General features: G+C 37.3%; 1 protein-coding gene across 16 annotated transcripts in view; it reads right to left on the bottom strand.

Annotated features, from left to right (window-relative positions):
- ZC3H12B (zinc finger CCCH-type containing 12B) overlaps window positions 1-16,896 on the bottom strand; it is a 461,523-nt gene that overhangs the window by 409,686 nt on the left and 34,941 nt on the right. For 10 of the 16 annotated variants that reach the window (XM_063803880.1, XM_054676379.2, XM_063803884.1 and 7 more), the window contains 2 exons: window positions 11,021-11,217; window positions 10,779-10,847 (listed from right to left, as the gene is read on the bottom strand). The exons of 1 other annotated variant lie outside the window; for it this stretch is intronic. The gene's annotated coding sequence lies outside the window, so the exon portion shown is untranslated. The remainder of the gene's footprint in view (window positions 1-10,778; window positions 10,848-11,020; window positions 11,218-16,896) is intronic. 5 more of the 16 variants (XM_054676381.2, XM_063803886.1, XM_054676377.2 and 2 more) reach the window with 1 other exon arrangement.

Here is a 16,896-nt window from a genome sequence, read left to right as displayed (position 1 = left end):
AGGCACCCACAAATTCAGTGCCTGATGATGGCCACTTCCTGGCTCACAGACAACCTTCTTTTCTCAGTAACTCATATAGCAGGAGCAAAGAAGTTATCTCGGATCTTTTATAATGGCAATAACTAATAACATTTGTGAAAACTCTGTGCTTATAACCTAATAACCTCCTAAAGGCCCCAACTCCTAACAGCCTCACAACAGTAATTAGGTTTCAACATATGGATTTCGGTGGCGGGGCACAAACATTCAGACCACAGCAGTGAAAATGGTAACTGTGTGGAGAGGGTGTGCTGGAATGAGAGGTCAATTGCTGAACAAGATAAAGAGACTATCTGCATCCTGGTGGAAATGGAAGATTGGTTACAAGGAAATTTCTCAAACAAGTAAATATATTAAGGAAAATAGAAGTCAGGTTTCTTATTGATACAAAGAAAAAGAGAAAACAAGAACAAATCCTGTGATATAGGACTGGCTTTAGAATTCATGGTTTTTAATATTTATAGATAAAAATAAATATAGATGTAAATACTGTGTGTGTAATCTTCAAAAGTGCCAAGGTCATAGAAGGCAAAGAAAGAGCAGGAAACTGTACCAACTGAAGGATACCAAAAAGACATGACAGATAAATGTAACACATGATTTTGAAGTGATCCGTGTTCCAAAAAAAAAAAAAAAAAAAGACATTATTAGCACAATTGGTAGAATGTGAATTAGATCTGAGGATTAGATTGTTATCTAATATCTAATATCTGATATCATTGTTACCTTGCTGTATGCTCTGTGATCATGTAGGAGAATGTCCTTGTTTGTGGGAAATATGTATTAAAATATTCAAGGGTGATAATGAATCAGGTCAGCAACTGACTCTCAAATGGTAGTTTTAAAAAGTTCTTTGTACTACATGTCCAACGTATCCCTAAATATGTGATTCTTTCAAAATCTTTTTTTTTTCTTTTTTCGAGACAGGGTATAGCCCATACTGAAGTGAAATGGCACAATCATAGCTCACTGTAACCTTGAACACCTGGGCTCTAGAGATCCTCCCATCTTATACTTCCGAGTAGCTGGGATTACCAGTGCTTCAAACCAGGCCTGACTAATTTTTTATTTTTTGTAGAGATGGGGTCTTACCATGTTGCCCAGGCTGGTCTTCAACCCCTGGCCTCAAGTAATCCTTCAGCCTCGGCCACACAAACTGGGGTAATATAGGTGTGAGCCATTACACCCAGCCTCTAAATCTTAAGAATAAAGACAAAATACCACAAAACCATGGTGATTTGGTTTCACATTTTTTAATTTTTTTTTATTTTTAATTTTTGGGAGTACATAGTAGGTATATATGTTTATGGGATAAATGAGATGTTTTGAAACAGGCATGCAATGTCAAGTAATCACATCAAAGAGAATAGGGCATCCATCTCCTCAAGTATTTATTCTTTGTGTTACAAACAGTCCAATTACTCTCTTTTAGTTATTTTTAAATGTACACTTATTATTCACTACAATCATCCTGTTGTGCTAGCAAATAGTAGGTCTTATTCATTCTTTCTAACTATTTTTTGTATCCATCACTCATCTGCACCTTCCCACTCCCATCTCCTCACTACCCCTCTCAGCTTCTGGTAACCATCCTTCAACTATGTCCATGAGTTCAATTGATTCAATTTTTAGATCCCACAAACAAGTGAGAACATGTGATGTTTGTCGTTCTGTGCCTGGCTTGTTGCAAATAAGAAGATCTCATTCTTTTTATGGCTGAATAATACTCCGTTGTATCTAAGTACCATGTTTTCTTTATCCCTTCATCTATTGATGGACACTTAGGTTGCTTCCAACTCTTAGTTATTGTGCAAAATGCTGCAAGAAACACGAGAGTGCAACTATCACTTAAATATACAGACTTCCATTATTTGGGTATATACCCAGCAATGGGGCTGCTGGATCGCATAGTAGTTCAATTTTCAGTTTTGTGAGGAGCCTCCAAACTATTCTGCATAGTGGTTGTAATAACTTATGTTCCCACCAACAGTGTACAAGGGTTGCCTTTTCTTCACACCCTCACGACCATTAGTTATTCTCTGTCATTTAAATATAAGCCATTTTAACTGGGGTGAGATGATATCTCATTGTAGTTTTTATTTGTATTTCTCTGATGATCAATGACGTTGAGCAACTTATCATATGCCTCTTTGCCATTTGTATGTCTTCTTTTAAGAAATGCCTATTAAAATATTTTGCCCATTTTTTATCAGATTATTATATTTTTTTCTATAGAGTTGTTTGGGCTCCTTATATATTCTGCTTATTAATCCCTTGTCAGATTCATACATTGCAAATATTTTCTCCCATCCTGTGGATTGTCTCTTCACTTTGTTGGTTGTATCCTTTGCAGTGCAGAAGCTTTTTAATTTGATGTGATCATTTGTTTATTTTCGCTTTGGCTGCCTGTGCTTCTGGAGTACTGCTCAAAAAATATTTGCCCAGACCAATGTCCTGCAGATTTTCTCCAATGTTTTCTTGTAATAATTTCATATTTTGAGGTCTTAGATTTAAGTCTTTCATCCATTTCAATTTGATTTTTGTATATGGCAAGAGTAGGGGTCTAGTTTCATTCTTCTGCATATGGATATCCGGTTTTCCCAGCACCATTAATGGAAGAGACTGTCTTTTCCCCAGTGTATGTTCTTAGCATCTTTGTTGAAAATGAGTTCAGTGTAAGATTGTGGATTTAATTCTGGGTTCTCTATTCTGTTCCATCGGTCTGTGTGTCTGTTTTTATTCTAGTATCACAGTGTTTTGGTTACTATGGTTCTGTAGTATAATATAATTTGAAGTCAAGTAATGTGATTCCTCTAGTTTTCTGCTTTTTGCTTAGAATAGCTTTGCATATTCTGGGTCTTTTGTCATGCCACATAAAATTTAGGATTGTATTTTCTATTTATGTAAAGAATGTCATTGGTATTTTGATAGGGATTGCATTGAATCTGTAGAGTACTGGGAGTAGTATGGACATTTTAACAATATTGATTCTTCCAATATATGAGCATGAAACATTTTTTCCATATTTTGGTGTCCTCTTCAATTTCTTTCATCAGTGTTTTATAGTTTTCATTATAGCAATCTTTCACTTCTTTGGTTAATTTGAGGTGTTTAATTTTATGTGTGGCTATTGTAAATGGGATTACTCTTTCAATTTCTTTTTCAGATTGTTCACTGCTGGCATATAGAAATGCTACTGAATGTTGTTACGTCGATTTTCTATCCTGCAACTTTACTGAATTTTCCATCATTTCTAGTAGATTTCTTTAATTTTAAAATTTCTAGTAATTTTAAGGTTTTTCTAAGTATAAGATCATATCTGCAAACAAGGATAATTTGATTTCTCCCATTCCAATGTAGATGCCCTTTATATCTTTCTCTTGTCTCATTGCTCCAGCTAGGAATTCCAGTAATGTGTTGAATAACAGTGGTGGCAGTGGGCATCCTTGTTGCATTCCAGAGTCTAGAGGAAAAGCTTTCAGTTTTTCCTCATTTAGTATGAAACCAGCTGTGGGTCTGTCATATATGGCTTTTATTATCTTGAGGTAAGTTCCTTCTATCCCCTGTTCTTTTGCAGGTTCCTATCATGAAGTGATGTTGAATTTTATCACATGCTTTTTCCGCATCAATTGAAATGACCATATGTTTTTTTTTTTCCTTCATTCTGTTGATATGATGTACATCATTGATTGATATGTGTATTTTGAACTATTCTTGCATCCCAGAGATAAATCCGATTTGGTCATGATGAATGATCTTTCTAACATATTGTTGAAGTCAGTTTGCTAGAGTTTGTTGAGGATTTTTGCACCAACATTCATCAACAATATTGACCTCTAGGTTTATTTTTTTGATATGTCTTTGTCTGGTTTTGGTAGGGTAATACTGACCTCATAGAATGATTGTGGAAGTCTCCCTACTTCCTCTAATTTTTGGAATAGTTTGAGTAGGATTGCTTTTCGTTCTTTAAAGGTTGGGTAGAGTTCATCAGTGAAGCCATCAGGTCCCAGGCTTTTCTTTATTGGTAGACTTGTTATTAGAGCTTCGATCTCATTACTTGTTACTGATCTGTTCAGGTTTTGGATTTCTTTCTGGTTCAAAGTGGATAAGTTGTATGTGTCTAGGAAACTGTCCATTTCTCCTAAATTTTCCATTTTACTGACATATAGTTGCTCATCATAGCCACTAATGATCCTCTGAATTTCTGCAGTATCAGTTGTAATGTATGCTTTTTCACTTCTAATTTTATTAGTATCTTTTCTCCTTTTTCTTAGTTTGGCTAAACGTTTATAAATTTTGCTTAACTTTTCAAAAAAGTAACTTTTTGTTTCTTAGGTCATTTGTATTGTTTTCTTCATTTCAATTTTATTCATTTCTACTCTGATCTTTATTATCAATTTTATTCTACTAATTTTGCGTTTGGTTTGTACTTGCTTTTCTAGTCCTTTAAGATGAATCACTAGATTATTTATTTCAAAGGTTTCCTCCTTTTTGATGTAGACACTTATAGATATATACTCCCCATTAGGACTGCTTTTGCTGTATCACATAGGTTTTGGTATGTTGTGTTTCCATTTTCATTTGTTTTAAGACATTTTTCAATTTCCTTCTTAATTTCTTCATTGACCACTGGTCATTCAGGAGCACACTGTTTAATTTCCATGTTATTTGTGTAGTTTCCAAAATTCCTCTTGTTATTGATTACTAGTTTTATTCCATTGTGGTCACAGAAGATGTTTGATATTATTTCAATTTTTTGAGACTTGTTTTGTGACCTAACTTATGGTCTATCCTTGAGAATGATCTATGTGCTGAGAAAAAGAATGTGTATTCTGCAGCTATTGGATGACATGTTCTATAAATATCTATTAGATCCATTTGGTCTACAGTTTAGATTAAGTCTGATTATTTTTGTTGGTTTTCTGTCAGGAAAATCTGTCCAATGCTGGAAGTGGGGTATTGAAGTCTCTAGCTATTATTGTATTGAGGTCTATCTCTCTCATTACCACTAATAATATGTGCTTTATATACCTGGATGCTCCAGTGTTGGATGCATATATACTTTAGATTGTTACATCATCTTGTTGAATTGACCCCTTTATCATTTTATAGTGATCTGTGTTTCTTCTTACAGTTTTTGTCTTGAAATCTATTTTGTCTGATGTAAGTATAGCTATTCTTGCTCTTTTTTGGTTTCCATTGGCATTGAATATCTTTTACCATCCCTTCATTTTCAGACTATGTGTGTCTTTATAGGTAATGTGTGTTTCATGTAGGCAACCGATCAATGGATCTTCTTTTTTCATCCAATCAGCCTCTCTACATCTTTTGATTCAGGAGTTTAGTCCATTTACATTTGATGTTATTATTGATAAATAAGAACTTACTCATGTCAGTTTGATATTTGCTTTCCGGTTGTTCTGTGATCTTCCCTTTCTTCCTCCTTTTCTTGCTGTCTTTCTTTACTGAAGGTGACTTTCTCTGGTGATATAATTTATTTTATTTTATTTTTATTTTTTGTGTATCCATATGTTTTTTAGTTTGAGGTTTACCATTAGGATTGCAAAACTATCTTATAATCCATTATTCTAACCTGATAACTACTTAATGGTCTTTGCATTAAAAAAAAGCAGGAAGAAAATTAATAGAAACTCTATTACTTAACTTTGTCCCCCTGCTTTTTAACTTTTTACTGTTTTATTGATATCTTATTATACTGTCTATGCCTTAAAAAGTTGTTTTAGTTATTATTTATGATTGATTCATCATTTAGTCTTTCTACTTAAGATATGAGTATTTTACATACCACAGTGACATGTTATAATATTCTGTGTTTTTCTGTGTACTTACTATTACCAGTGAGTTTTGTACCTTCAGGTGATTACTTGATTATTAACATCTTTTTCTTTCTAGTTGAATTACTCCCTTTAGCATTTCTTGTAGGATAGGTCTGTTATTGATTAAATCCCTTAGCTTTTATTTGTCTGGCAAAGCCTTTGTTTCTCCAGGTTTGAAGGATATTTTCACCAGATATACTATTCTAGGGTGAAAGTTTTTTTTCTTCTGCACTTTTAATATATCATGCCCTCTCTCCTGGCCTGTAAGGTTTCCACTGAAATGTCTGCTGCCAGATATTTTGACATTCCATTGTATGTTAATTGTTTCTTTTCTCTTGCTGCTTTTAGGATTTTTTCTTTATCCTTGACCTTTGGGAGTTTGATTATTAAATACCTTGAGGTAGTCTTCTTTCAGTTAAATCTTCTTGGTGTTCTATAAACTTATTGTATTTGGATATTAATATCTTTTTCTAGGTTTGAGACTTCTCTGTTATTATCTTTTTGAATAAACTTTCTACCCCTATCTCTTTCTTTCTCTACCTCTTCGTTAAGGTCAATAGCTACTAGATTTGCCCCTCTGAGGATATTTTCTAGATCCCATAGGTGTGCTTCATTGTTTTTTTTTTCTTTTGTCTTCTCTGTGTACTTTCAAATAGCCTGTCTTCAAGCTCATTACTCTTTCTTCTGCTTGGTCAATTGTGCTGTTGCGAGACTCTGAGGCATTCTTTAGTTTGTCAACTGAATTTTTTAGTTCCAGAATTTCTGCTTAATTTTTAAAAATTATTTTAATCGCTTTGTTAAATATATCTGAGATAAATCTGAATTCCAACTCCATGTTATCTTCAATTTCTCTAAGTTTCCTCAACACAGCTATTTTGAATTCTCTGTCTGGAAGATCATATATCTCTGTTTATTGGGATTAGCCCCTGGTGGTTTATTTAGTTCACTGGGTGAGGTCATGTTTTCCTGGGTAGTGTTGATGCTAGTATATGTTCTTTGGTGTCTGGGTATTGAAGAGTTAAGGATTTAATGTAGTCTTCACTGTCTGAGCTTGTTTGTTCTTTTCCTTCTTGGGAAGGCTTTCCAGGTATTTGAAAGTACTTATGTGTTGTGTTCTAATCTGTATCTGCTTTTGTGGGCAACCCAAGCCCAGTAACACAGTGGTTCTTGCAGACTTACAGAGGTACTGCCTTGATGGTCTTGGACAAGATCCAGAAAAATTATTTGGATTACCAGGCAAATACTTGTTCTTTTCCCTTTCTTTCTCCCACACAGAGTCTCTTCCTGCACTCCAAGCCACTTATAGGTGGGGGTAGAGTGACACAAGCACCCCTGTGGCCACCACCACTATGACTGTGCTGGGTCAGACCTGAATCCAGTATAGCACTAGGTCTCACCCAAGGCCTGATGTAACCACTCCTTGGTTACTGCCTATGTTCACTCCAGGCCCTGCAGCTCTTTAATCAGAAGGTGGCAAAGCAAGCCAGGCCAGGCCTGCATCCTTCCCTTCAGGGCAGTGAGGTCCCTCGGGTCCCAGGTGGATCCAGAGGTGCCATCCCGGTGTCAGGGACTGAAGTAAAAAACCTTAGACGTCTGTCTAGTGTTCTCTTGTACTGCCACTGAGTTGGCATTCAAACCACATGACACAGTCATTATGTAAAGTGAAATAAGCCAGGCACAGAAAGAGAAACATCACATGTTTTCACTTATTTGTGGTATCTAAAAATCAAAACAATCGAACTTGTAGAGATAGAGAGTAGAAGGATGGTTACCAGAGGCTGAGAAGGGTAGTAGGGGTTTTTGGGGAAATTGGGGATGATTAATGGGTACAAAAATTAGAAAGAATGAATGAGCCCTAATATTTGATAGCAAAAAATGGTGACTATAATGAATAATAATTTAATTGTACATTTTTAATTAACTAAAAAAGTATAATTGGATTGTTTTGACAGAAAGGATAAATGCTTGAGGGTATGGATGACCTATTTTCCATGATGTGACTATATGTGTTACATGCCTATATCAAAATATCTCATGTACCCCATTACTATATACACCTATGTACCCACAAAAATTAAAAATTAAAAGAAAATTCCTCCAAAGAGTTGTCTATTCTCCTTGTCTCCATACCATGTATTGTCACTCTCTTGTCACACTTCAATCAATCTTTGATTTCAAGCCTCCACTGAGATCTCTCTCACTAAGGTCACTGATAATCTCCATATTGTCAAATCCTATAGTCAATCCTCAAATCACATTTAGCTTGATTGCTCAGCAACATTTGTGACAATTAATTATGACCTCATTCTGGAAATACTTACTTCACTTGGATTTCATGACAATTATTTCTTCTTATGTTCCTCCTACCTTACTAGCTACTCATTCTCATCTCCTTCACTCGATTCTTTTACTTCCTGAACTTGAAATGTTGGAATGTGCCAGAGCTGGTCCTTGGACTCATTCTCTATCTATACTTATTCACTAAAGTCATTGTACTGAGTCTCACAGCTGTATTTACAATTTATAATCTGATTACTTCTAAATTTATATCTCCATCCTTGAAATACATATTTGTAAATCCAACTGTGTAATAGACATTATCACTCACATATCTCAAACTTAACATTAATTCCCAGCCCTAGTCCCATCAAACCTGGTCTTCCTCCATTGTCTCCCTTCTTGGTAGATGCTGCCACCACTAACTTTATTGCTTAGGATAAAATCCTTGGAACAACCCTTGAATCTCTTTCTCTCACATTCAAAATGCAATCCATCACCAAATCTTGTTAGTTTCACCATTAATATATATCCAGAATCTCTGGAACAAGATGTTGTAAACTTACTTTTCCATGCTACCTTCCTCTAAATTCAACTAAACACTCTGGAAATTACTGAACAGAAAAAATAAAAGGACTCTGAAATATGGTAAGAAACTATATGAGTTAGCAACCTAAAGATTTGAGGAACAAGAATGCTATGAGTTCCCTGAGTTTTCTTTTTACCTCCTAAATATCCCAGACTAGGCACTGGGGAGACCTGCAATCCAGAACTGCCAACAGGCATAAACAACAACAACAAAAACAAAAACAAATTTAACCTTGCCTTCTCTGGCCTATGTTCTAGTAAAAAGCCCAACAGAGACCTAGTGGAGAGCCCCAACTCCTGTTCTACAGCCAAGGTACCCGAGAATAACCTGATTTGCACAGAGAGGCAGCTGCAAAGCTCCTGGAAAATCCAGCTTCCACCCACAACAAGGTCATCAGCAGGTGAGCTGATCTGCCCACATAAGTAGCTTCAGAACCCTGATGGGCAATCTTAACTCCTGATCCACAACTAGGACACTGACAGCTCACAGGAGTAGCAGTGAAGCTCCAGCAGTCCAACCCAACCCTGGCTCAACACCTGTAGTGCTTGCAGGCTGGTCTACCTGCAGTGGAAGCAGAGAAGGGCTGGTCCATCCAATTTCCATTCCAAACCCAGGGCGCCACCATCTCTTAGTCTTCTATTAATTGACACAAGACTCAGTGCCAGTAGCTTCTGTCTCATCCCCTGTAGGATAAGGTGGCTCAATGACACCCAGTGGCCCAGCAGAGTGCTTTGTGCCATGGAAGATGGCACTAGTAGGGAATAAATGGGAGCTGCAGCACCATCAGAAAGACAAAACACATCAGAATGGCTCTGAAAACTAAACTGTGATTAGACCTAAGACCCACAAAAAATAGGCCAGAACCTATATTCTAAACCTAAACAGGATCATTACTTGCTAAAATAGATTCAAGAATCAAGAGATTCCTAAAATAGTAACCAAAATATTCACAATAAAATGGAAAATCATTCCTTATGCAAAGAACTAGGAAAACTACAATTTGACTGAGAAAAGATCATTAACTGATACTAATACCAAGATTATTCTGAAGTTGGAGTCACCTGATAAGAAAGTTAAAACTGATAAGAAAGTTAACTTTCATAAAAGTACTTCAACAAGTAATTAAAAATATCTTTAAACAAATGCAGACAGAGTATCTCAACAAAGATATAGGAATTATTTATTTTTAAAAAAGAACCAAGTGTAAATTATAAAATTAAAAAAATACAACAGCCAAAATAAAATTTAAAACTCACCAGATGGACTCAATACTAGATTAGAGGTGAGGAACAGAATCAGTGAAGTTAAAGATATATCAACAAAACTTATTCAATCCAAACAAAGAGAAAATAGCATGAAAAAGAAACAAAAAGAAGAAAGCCTCAGGGATCTGTGGAACAATAACAAAAGACAGGACAACTGTGTTATCATCAGAATCCCAGTAGAAGATGAGAAAGAATGTGGGGCTGAAATAGTATTTAAATAATAACAAGAAACAGGGGTAACAAGCCAGGCATGGTGGCTCATTCCTGTAATCCCAGTGCTTTGGAAGATTGAGGTGGAAGAATTGCTTGAGGCCAGGAGTTTGAGACTAGCCTGGGCAACATGGTGAGACCTGATCTCTACAAAAGTGAAACAAAAATCAGCCAGGCATGGTGGCACATGCCTGTAGTCTTAGCTACAGGGTCACTTGAGCCCAGGAGTTCAAGGCTACAGTTAGTTCTGATCGCACCACTGCACTCCAACAGCCTAGGTGATAGAGCAAGACCTTGAAGAAAAAAAAAAAGAAAGAAAGAAGAGAAGAAGAAATAAAAAGAAAATAAATAATAAAATAGAGACTGGTGATGTCAGGAAGATGGCAGAATAGATAAAGTCAGAAAACTTCCTTCCTCCAAAGGAGACACCAAGTCAACAAGCAAAAATACACAGATTGATTCCCTTCAAGAGAAATCCAGAAACTAGTTAAAAGGCTCCTGCATCACAGGCAAGCTAAAACCAGCCACACTGAAGCTGGTAGGAAAATTCATGGTACTCACTCGCCATGGTGTCTCTGCCCAGCTTAGCATAGCATCATCAGCAGAAAACTCCCAATTCTTGGCTTCTTCCTAGAGAGAAAAAGAAGAAGGCTGAAACATACGTCCAACATGAAGAATTTTTAGGGGGAAGGCTGAGGAAATAATTTCTGTCTTCCCTGTATCTGGAGACTCGTGAAAAAGTGTGCTAGGTTGAAGGCTACTGAGAACAAGGGCAAAAGTTTAGGCAAAAAGCACTCACTCACCATACTCCCTCCTCCCAGCTCGGCATAGAACGAGAGGGTGAAAACTCCCAATTCTCAGCTTCTCTCTAGGAAGGGAAAAAGTTGTGGCATGTGTCCCACATTCTGTCTTTTTGGGGGGACTGCTTGAGAAATGGGTTTCTGTCTCATCTCTCTCAGAAGGCAGACAGGGCTGGCATAGTCTAGATGTCTGGGGGATGCTGAAAACAAAAGAGATGTAAGTGATTTGCTGCTATTCCACAGGACATGCAGTAGAGAAGACAGATGTTAACACAGCTCAAAGGCTTCTCCCTCAGGGAGGGGAGACAGAAGAGTAAAGTGTATGTTCAACATTATAGCTTTTTGGGGTCTGACCAAGAAACTTCTTTTACTTTAAAACAGACTTCAATTATTTTACTAGATTAAAAGAACTGATATGGTTCAGTACACTCTAGAAGCTTGGGGGAAACTAAGAACTAAAGAGAGATGTGAACTAATAAATCTCTTTAATTAAAAATTTGCATATACAAGTCCAGAGAAGAAATATACAAATAAAATGTCTCAGAGGACCTCAAAATCTCTAATTAGGCTGATTTGTGAAGGTCTTTCCTTGCACAAAGCCAATCTATAAAGATTTGGTGAGGTGGTCATTTTCTTAAATGCATGGATCCAACATAAAGGTACAAAGCAAACAAAGAAACAAGGAAACATGGCACAAAGCCAAAACAACAAACTAAGTCTCCAGGAACTGGCTCTAAAGGAGATATATGAATTATCTGACAAAAAATTCAAAGATCCATCATAAGGATGTTCAACAAGCTCAGAACAATAGGATACATAAATAAAATGAAAATAACAAATCAACTGAAAACATAAAAAGACCCAAACAGAAAATTTTGAGCTAAAGAATACAATAAGTGAACTGAAAAATTCACTAGACAGTTTCAATATCACACTTGATCAACCAGAAGAAAGAAGCCACAAACTCGAATACAGGTAATTTGAAATTATTAGTCAGAGAAACAAAAACAATAAAAAAGAAGTGCAGAAAGTCTAAAAGGACTTATGGGACACAATCAAGTGAATCAATATATACATTATGATATTAAAAGAAAAAGAAGAGACATAAAGGGACAAACATTTATTTAAAGAAATAATAGCCTAAATATCCCAAATCTGGGAAAGAATATGAACATCTAGACTCAAGAAGCCCAACAGAACCCAACTAATAGGAAACCAAAGGGCTTCAAACTGACTACATTATGACTAAATTGTCAAATGTCAAAAACAAAGAGAAAATTTTTAAAGAAGAAGTGGCTCATGACATACAAGAGGGTCCCATAAAACTATCAGTAGATTTATCAGCAGAAACCTTGCAGGTCGGAAAGGAATGATATCATAGATTTGAAGTAATAAAAAAAACCCTGTTAACTAATAACATTATATCCAGAAAAATTGTCTTTCTAAATAGAGAAATGATTTCCCATATAAACAAAAGCAGAGAGAGTTCATCACAACTAGATGCACCTTATGAAAAAATGCTAAAGTGAGTCCTTTGAAGTTGATATGAAAAGATAATAGAAAACAGCCCAAAGATAAATGAAAATAAAACCTCCACTGCTAAAAGTAAACATATAGACAAAACAAAATATTAGAATACTGGAGAAGCTGGGCAAGATGGCTGACTAGATGCATCCAGGTGAACCAGCTGCCACTGAGGGACTGGGACAACTGGCGCACTCCTAGCAGATCTTCAGAGGTACGGCACTAAGAGTGGATGGAGGAAAGACCAGAAGCTTGGCTGAAGGAGGAGGAAGCTGGGAACCCTGCACAGGGCTACAGTGCACCAGGACTTATTCTTGGCCTCCAACAACTCTGGGAGAATGGGTGAGTTGAACTGGCAAGAAGCAACATGCTCTACAATGGGCTTCTGGAATTCTGGTAGGATGAGACCCCTCTCCCACCACGGACACTTGAGTTGGCAGGGGAAGCCATTAGAGAAGTGGTAGGAGGGAGCACTCCAGTTGGTGTAGAGCCCAGAGGGTTTGATGTGGGAATATAGCGAAGTGCAGCCATGGATGGCCATCTTCCTAGGCTCAACTTGCTTCCATAGGAAACTTTAGCTCTAGGGGAACTGTCATACCTGAACTCTACAGAATTTTCTTGCCCATTACACAAAACCAGTCCAATCTGAACACCCCTTGGTCTGCCGGCCTCTCCCAGGGCCCCAGCCTGGCTGCACTTGCTTGCAGTGTGGCTTCAGGTGCCCTGGGGGCCTACACTGTAGCTCTTGCACTGGTGAACCATGCCTGGCCAGAAAAGAGTTCCAGCAGAGTGGCCCCCACAGACACATAACAACCTGTCCCCTCCCACACTCCACTGCAGCTTCCTACGAGAGCATGGCCACCCCCACATTGCTTTGCCACTATGCATGTGCATGGACAGACTTTGCCTTCTCTGTCCCACCAGCGTATGTGTGTGCATGCATGCGTGTGTGTGTGTGTATGTACACCTTGCACTGCCACTGCTGCCAGTGTGATTGCATTCTTCCTCCCATCCCCCAACCATACCATTGCAGTCAGAGTCTTTGCAGGCACAGAGCCTGTCAGCACCACTCATATCAGCATCTTGCCTCTGGGCTAACATGGCCACTGGAGTGAAACTAGGCTCAGAAAACAGAGGACACTCTGCCACCCTGAGAGGCCACCTCCACCTGCGTGAATATGCAAAGGGGGCACACACAGTACTGCTTCTGCCAACACCCCACCTCTGTGCTGACACCAACACTGGCATGACCAGGTGCACAGTAACAAGTAGGGGTCTCCCCAGTGCCCAAGGCATGCTACCTCCTCTGCTTCTGCAAACATCCATATGGAGGCCTGCACCCTGGCACCTGTTAATGCCCTATGGTAGCCAACAAGCATGCACCCCACCATGTTGCTGCTGCCACTGCTGCTAGGACATGTGAACAAGAACAGATCTCACTGCCACAGCCCTATGAAATTCTCTGGCTGCCACCACCCATCAGAGTGAGCCCTGCCCCCCAGTATCTTCAGAAACAAAGCAAGTTGACTGTACCCACCAAATACTACAAACTATCAAGGTCATCAAATGGGATAAAAGAAAAAAAAAACTCATCCATAGGACAGCAACCTCAAAGACTAAATGAACATCAGCCCATAAAGATGAGAAAGAACCAGCACAAGAAACCTGACAGCTCAAAAAGCCAGAGTGCTTTCTTTGCTACAAATTATCACACTAGCCCTCTAGCAAGGGTTCTGAACCAGGCTGAGATGGTTGAAATTACAGAAACAACATTAGAAATGTGGACTGGAATGTTACAGAAACTGATAGGCAAAATAGACAGTAAAGAAAAGAATATAACTAACCTGATAGAGCTGAAAACACATGCTACAAGAATTTCATAATGCAATCACAAGTATTAATAGCAGAATGGACCAAGAGGAAGAAAGAATCTGAGAGCTTGAAGACTGCCTTTCTGAAATAAGATAGTCAGAAAAGAATAAAGAAAAAAGAATGAAAAGGAATAAACAAAACCTCTGAGAAATATGAGATTACGTAAAGAGACCAAATCCATAACCCACTGGTATCCCTGAGATGAGGAGAATGGAAGAAACTTAGAAATTATATTTCAAGATATCATCCATGAGAACTTTCCCAACTTAGCTAGGGAGGTCAATATTCAAATTCAGGAAATGCAGAGAACTCACACAAGATAATTCACAAGAAGATCATCATCAAGACACATAACCATGAGATTCTCCAAGGTCAAAATGAAAGAAAAAATGCTAAAGGCAGCTAGAGAGAAAGGTCAGGTCACCTACAAATAGAAGCCCATCAGACTAACAGTGGACGTCTCAGCAGGAACTCTACAAGCCAGAAGAAATTGGGAGCCAATATCCAACATTCTTAAAGAAAAGAAATGCCAATCAAAATTTTCATATCCAGAAAAACTAAGCTTCATATGCAAACAAGAAATAAGATCCTTTCCAGAAAAGCAAATGCTTAGGGAATTCGTTACCACCAGACCTGCCTTCCAAGAGCTCCTGAAGGAAACACTATATATCAAAAAGAAAGATCATTACAAGCCACTTCAAGAACACATTTAAGTACATAGACCAGTGACAATAAAAAGCAACCACAAAAGCAAGTCTGTAAAATAACTAGCTAACATAATGACAGGAGAAAATCCACACATACCAATATCAACCTTGAATGGAAATGGGCTAAATTCCCCAACTAAAAGGCACAGGCAGGCTGGATAAAGAAGCAAGGCCCAATGGTATGGTGTTTTCAAGAGACCCATCTTCCATACAATGACACCAATAGGCTCAAAATGAAGGATGGAGAAAAATCTACTAAGAAAAAAAAAAAAACTGAAAAAAAGCAGAGGTTGCAATCCTAATTTCAGAGAAAACAGATTTCAAACCAACAAAGATCAAAAAGAACAAAGAAAGGCATTATATAATGGTAAAGGGTACAACTTAACAAGAAGATCTAACTATCCTAAATCTATACACACCTAACACAGGTGCATTCGCATTCATAAAATAAGTTCCTTGAGACCTATGAAGAGACTTTGTTTCACACACAATAATAGTGTGACACTTCAACACCCCACTGCCAATATGAAAAAAAATCATTGAGGTTAAAAAAAATAACAAAAAAATTCAGGACCTGAACTCAACACTTGACCAAATGGACCTAAAACACATTTACAGAACTCTCTACCAAAAGACAACAGAGTATACATTATTTTCATTGCCACATGATGCATACTCTAAAATCGACCATGCAATTGGACATAAGACAACCCTCAGCAAACTCAAAAAAAAAAAAAAAAAACAGAAATCATACCAACCACACTCTTGGACCACAATGCAATACAAATAGAAATCAAGGCTAAGGAAATTGCTCAAAATCATACAATTATATAGAACTTAGACAAGTGGCTCCTGAACCACTCTTGGGTAAATAATCAAATTAAAGCAGACATCAAGAAGTTCTTTGAAACTGATGAGAACAAAGACACAACAAACCAGAATCTCTGGGACACAGCTAAGGCATTGTTAAGAGGGAAATTTATAGCACTAAACACCACATCAAAAAGTTAAAAAGATCTCAAATTAACAACCTAACATCACAATTACAAGAACTACAGAAGCAAGAGAAAACCAGTCTCAAAGCTAGCAGAAGACAAGAAATAACCAAAATCAGAAGTGAAATAAAGGAGATTGAGATACAAAAAAACAAAAAACATACAAAACACTAATGATCCCAAAAGTTGAAAAAACTAGACCGACCAGTAGCTACATTAACAAAGAAAAAAAGAAAGAAGATCCAAATAAATACAATCAGAAATGACAAAGGGAACATTACCACTGACCTCACAGAAATAAAAATAACCATCAGGAGCTACTATGAACAACTCTATGCACATAAACTAGACACTCTAGAAGAAATCGATAAATTACTGAACACATACAACCTCACAAGACTGAAAATAAAAAAGACATTGAATCCCTGAAAGACCAATAACGAGCTCTGAAATTTAATTAGTAATAAATAGCCTACAAACAAACAAAAAGCCCTGATTCACAGCCAAGTTCTATGAGATGTACAAAAAAAAAAAAAAATCTGTACCACTCCCACAAAAGCTGTTCCAAAAATTAAGAACATGAGACTCATCCCCAACTATTTATATGAGGCCAGCATCATCTTGATGCCAAAGCCTGGCAGAAACACAAAAAATAAAACTTTAGGCCAATATCCTTGATGAACATAGATGCAAAAATCTTCAACAAAATACAGGCAAACTGAATCCAGCAGCATATCAAAAAGCGAATCCATCATGATCAAGTAGGCTTCATCCCTGGGAT

Source organism: Pan troglodytes, chromosome X (assembly GCF_028858775.2).
Source record: "Pan troglodytes isolate AG18354 chromosome X, NHGRI_mPanTro3-v2.0_pri, whole genome shotgun sequence".
Classification (NCBI taxonomy): Eukaryota; Metazoa; Chordata; class Mammalia; order Primates; family Hominidae; genus Pan; species Pan troglodytes.
The sequence above is the reverse complement of the archived record's forward strand: the minus strand, read 5'-3'. Positions and strand labels throughout refer to the sequence as shown.